The sequence below is a fragment of the Octopus bimaculoides genome, chromosome 11 (assembly GCF_046866305.1).
Source record: "Octopus bimaculoides isolate indiv1 chromosome 11, ASM4686630v1, whole genome shotgun sequence".
Lineage (NCBI taxonomy): Eukaryota > Metazoa > Mollusca > Cephalopoda > Octopoda > Octopodidae > Octopus > Octopus bimaculoides.
Window position 1 is genome coordinate 52,889,228 of NC_142938.1, and position 5,000 is coordinate 52,894,227.

A 5,000-nucleotide genomic window follows, 5' to 3' on the forward strand; every position below is an offset into this window, starting at 1 on the left:
CAAGTTCGATCAACAATGTATGAGTACTTGTGCTTGACTGTCCAACCATTACAGAAAGTCTTCCTGGCCGTGATTTGTCTTTGGAGCTGTTGTCATCTTTCTTGAAACATCTGAACCAGTTTTGTACCACATGTTTGTTGACACTTCTTGGGCCTTGCACATCATTAATTTCTTTTGTCACTGCCCATGCATTCAGTCCTTTTTTCACAGGTCGTGTAAAATGGCTCTCATTGCAATTTTTTTCACCACATATTATCCAAGCTGTAAAATAAAGAATAAACAATTATTGTTCGCATTTTATATACGAGAATAAAGAATAAACAATTCAGCAATGAATGGACAAGTTGTATCAAATTAATGATATAACATGGAGATATGAGTTACCAGAAATTATGACTGAAAATCCAAAAGAACTTTTGACTCAACCTGGTATATCTGTGTGTGTGTGTGTGTGTGTGTGTGTGTGTATACATTTATATGTGCATATATAGGGATATATGTGTATGTGCATGCATATATGTATATTTACATATGTAAATATGTAAACACAGGAATTCAAGACAGGATGCCCCTGGGAGCTCCTCTATGCTGATGAGCTTGCGCTAATTGGTGAGTCACTATCAGATCTAGAGGAGAAGTTTCAGGTGTGGAAGCAAGGACTAGAATCGAAGGGCCTTAGAGTCAACCTAGATAAAACCAAAGTCCTAATAAATAGGAAGGTAGACAAAACACAAACCCCTTCAGGTAGATGGCCCTGCTCGATCTGTAGAAAAGGCGTAGGTAGAAACTCTATAAGATGTAACCAGTGCAAGCTATGGACACACAAGAGGTGCAGTAATATCAAAGGAAGGTTAACTAGGAAGTTAGTTTTTGTATGTGGCAGATGTTCAGGAGCAATAAACACTGAAACTGTGCAGAAAACAACTTCTGCCATATTCCAGGGAGAAAAGCTAGACGTAGTTGATAGCTTCGCTATCTAGGTGACCAAGTTAGTAGTGGGGGAGGGTGCACTGAAAGTGAAACTGCTAGAATAAGAATAGTCTGGGCAAAGTTCAGAGAGCTCTTACCTCTGCTGGTGACAAAGGGCCTCTCACTCAGAGTAAAAGGCAGACTGTATGATGCATGTGTACGAACAGCCATGCTACATGGCAGTGAAACATGGGCCGTGGCTGCTGAGGACATGCATAAGCTCGCAAGGAATGAAGCCAGTATGCTCCAATGGATGTATAATGCCAGTGTGCATACTAGACAGAGTGTAAGTACCTTGAGAGAAAAGTTGAACCTAAGAAGCATCAGTTGTGGTGTACAAGAGAGACAATTGCGCTGGTATGGTCATGTGGCTAGAATGGATGAGGATAGCTGTGTGAAAATGTGCCACACTCTAGCGGTTAGGGAACCTGTGGAAGAGATAGAGGGGGGAAGACCTGGGATGAGGTGGTGAAGCACGACCTTCGAACGTTAGGCCTCACCGAGGCAATGACTTGTGACTGAGATATATGCTGTGCGTGAGAAGACTTGGCAAGCCAAGTGAGACCATAATCCAAAGCTTCTGCCAGGGGTGTAGCCAGCCCACTTACGCGTACCTTTCCTTCATTGGACACTAAACTCCGCTTGCGAAGACCTGTTGAGGCAAGTGAAATCGAACTAAATTCGACGACTGGCACCCATGCCAACGTCTCCTTCATTGGACACTAAACTCGGCTTGCGAAGACTTGTTGGGGCAAGTGAAAGCGAAATCGTGATGGCACCTGTACCAGTGGAGCGCTAAGAGCACCATCCGAGCATGATCATTGCCAGAGCAGCTGTCTGGCTTCCGCGCCAGTGGCACGTAAATAGCACCATTTGAGCATAAGGGTTACCAGCGTCGCCTTCCTGGCACGTGAAAAGACATTCGAGCAAGGTCGTTGCCAGTGCCGCCAGACTGGCTCCTGTGCAGGTGGCATATAAAATACACCATTTTGAGCGTGGCCATTACCAGTACCGCCTGACTGGCCTTCGTGCCGGTGGCATGTAAAAGCACCCACTACACTCTCGGAGTGGTTGGCGCTAGGAAGGGCATCCAGCTGTAGAAACTCTGCCAAATCAGATTAGAGCCTAGCGTAGCCATCTGGTTCGCCAGTCCTCAGTCAAATCGTCCAACCCATGTTAGCATGGAAAGCGGACGTTAAACGATGATGTATATATATATATATATATATGCACCACCAGATGAGGGAGCAAGGGACCCTGCCAATGAGTAAGTGCTTCTCCTGTCAATGCTAAGTGCTTCACCTGCAGTTGCCTTACTTGGTAGATAGCATCAGTAGTGCTTCTCCTTGGCATAAAGTCAAACCTCATCTCATCTAGGTTAACTATATTCCTAATTAGTTGTGCTATGAACCTTTCTATAATATTCATCATCTGGATACAAAACCGAATTGCATCTCATCTAAGCTAATTCTCTTACTAATTAATTGAGCAATGACCTCTTCTATAGCTTTCATGATCTGATCCAGCAATTTGTTACCTCAGTAATCACTTTTATTTATGGACTCCTTTACTTTTGTAGCAGCTCACTATATGCTGTTATACCAGTCACCGTGTATGACAGTTTCCTGTATAATCTGATTAACTGTATGGATGGCTAGACCATATCCTACTCAGCCAAATATTTCAACTCAGTGATAATTCCTGATGGACCAGGAGCTTTCTGCCTTCATATCCTTAATTGCTTTGCTTATCATACTGCTGTCAACTCTGATAACTCGGCCCTCTGTTGGGTCCACATTGAGAAGACCCACTTTCTCCCAGAAATTCTCTACATTTAATAGCTTTTCATAATAGCACATTTGTGTTGGTTTCCTATTCCACCACCACATTGCCTTTGGTCTGGCTGGAATTTTGCTCCAACTACACATCTAGTTGTTCGTTACCCTCAATAAAATGTCCTAAAGTATTGCTTTGTCCTCCTCTACGTTTTAAACCTCTGTCTCTTCCTACTCCTTATCAAATCCTTCAAGTAATGCTTCTCTAAATTTCTGCTTGTTCACTGAATCTTTAAGTTTCCATAACTTCTTTTTCCAGACTGTTTTGCATCTTGATTCCCTTTAGCTCGAAGTCTGAAGTTGCAAGCCACTAACCTATGTTGGGTTGTTCATTCCTCTAATGGGAAGTACTTTGTATTTATAAGTATCTGTTTATTTCATTTTCTGGTGAGAAGTAGCCAACCTGGCTTGTATACCCATCAGTTTGGTAGGTGATCAGGTAATTGGTCGGTTTCCTGAAGTTTGCGTTGCAGATCATCAGGTCAATTTTATCACAGAATTCCAAGTGCCTTGTCCCTTCTCATATCTAGGACCAAATCCAAAGCCTCCATATCCACCATAGAATCTATTGAGTTGTTGCCTAGCATATTCATAGAAATCACCAACTACAGTGTCCTTCGTCATCGAAGGTTGGAGGGTTATCGCCTGAGTTGTGCAAAGACACCATCCACCAGGTGTAGTAGTGAATTACCAACGAATGGTTGATGCAGTGACGCGCTGATACAATGCATGCTTCCATATTATCACCACTACTGATGAAACATATACAGTAAGTTTGGGAAAATAAAATAAATGAATGATGGCAAATTTAAAGAAAGGGAAAAGTCGGTATTCGTATAAATCTATCAGCTGTTGACCAGGCATAGCTCAGCTTCTCTTATTCGCCACAGGCAGAGACAGCCACACTGATCCAGAAACAACCAAGCAGCGTTACTACAGATGACAGGCTTCCTTCTTCTGTATGTTCCAAAGCTTTAAGGCGTCAACTTTAAACGTAGACACAATGTAAGTTAGACCAGGTGAGATTGCAGAAATGCTGGAGCAGAGATGTGTGGATGTTTGCTGTATACAAGAGGTAAGATGGAAAGGATCCTCAGCCAAATACCTCGCGAGTAAGAGACAACAATTAAAACTCTTTTAGGTGATCGATAGTAACAGTAGATGTAGGGATAGGCATATTTTTAGCTGAAAGATGGATTGGTAAAGTAACTGAGGTAGCTAGGGTATGCGATAGGATAGTTGACCTGAGGCTAATTATTAGCAATATAATAGAAATTTACATCTCAGCATATGTTCCAAAGGCATGAATGACAAGAACAGAGGCACCGCTTCTATGATACTCTCCTACAGACTACTTCAACAACGAGTGACAGCGACCTCGTTATCGTGGCTGGTGACTTCAACGGTCATGTTGCTCAACAGGCTGACGGATTCCATGACATACATGGAGTCTATAGTTATGGTTCAAGGGATGCAAGGTTTCTGAAATTCTACGGTGCAACTGATCTAACAATTTGCTAGACACACTTTAAGAAACTGGCTAACTACCTCATCACCATCTAGCGAATACCCAAACTGAACAAATTTCATTCTCATTAGGAGACGAAATATAAGGGCTATTGTGAATGCAAAAGCCTTTTCCGGCGAAGAATGCACTACATAACATTGGTTAGGGGCGAGTGACATCAGACACAGAAATGAAAGACAGTATAGAGAAGGAAGGCATGGAAACTAAAAGATCACACTATCAGGGATAGAGAAATTCTAACTGATGCATATGGCAATAGGGTAAATTTAAATACCTGTAGCATAGATGACTGAAGCAAAGTCCTAGCCAAGTCAAAAGTAACATGGGTGAAAGGGCAGTTAAGGCTAAGAGATAGGCTTGAAAAACTTGAAAGGGATAGTAGGGAGCATAACCTAATGACTGGAAGGGTATTTAGGAGACAGGTGTACTTGCAGAAAAGAAAAGATTTGCATGTGTCCTGCAACGTGAGGGTCAGAGGCGATAAGTATTTAGGATCGGTAGACAGTATGTGTGAGAGAATCGAGATGTCATTGATGAAAACCATATTCGGAATGATGAAAGTATATTTGCCGGTGATATAGAAGAAAAGTAACTGGCATGAAAATGCTACTACGAGAAGCTGCTGACCATGGAGAACAGCAATTTAAATAAATGCTCATATACACATC

The 5,000-nt window shown here is 42.2% G+C and overlaps 1 long non-coding RNA gene across 1 annotated transcript in view; it reads right to left on the bottom strand.

Annotated features, from left to right (window-relative positions):
- Positions 1-5,000, bottom strand: part of LOC149133332 (uncharacterized) — a 13,055-nt gene that overhangs the window by 425 nt on the left and 7,630 nt on the right. Inside the window, exon 2 of the long non-coding RNA XR_016243672.1 lies at positions 1-261. This exon is cut by the window's left edge and continues 425 nt beyond it. This is a non-coding gene — a long non-coding RNA (uncharacterized LOC149133332). The remainder of the gene's footprint in view (positions 262-5,000) is intronic.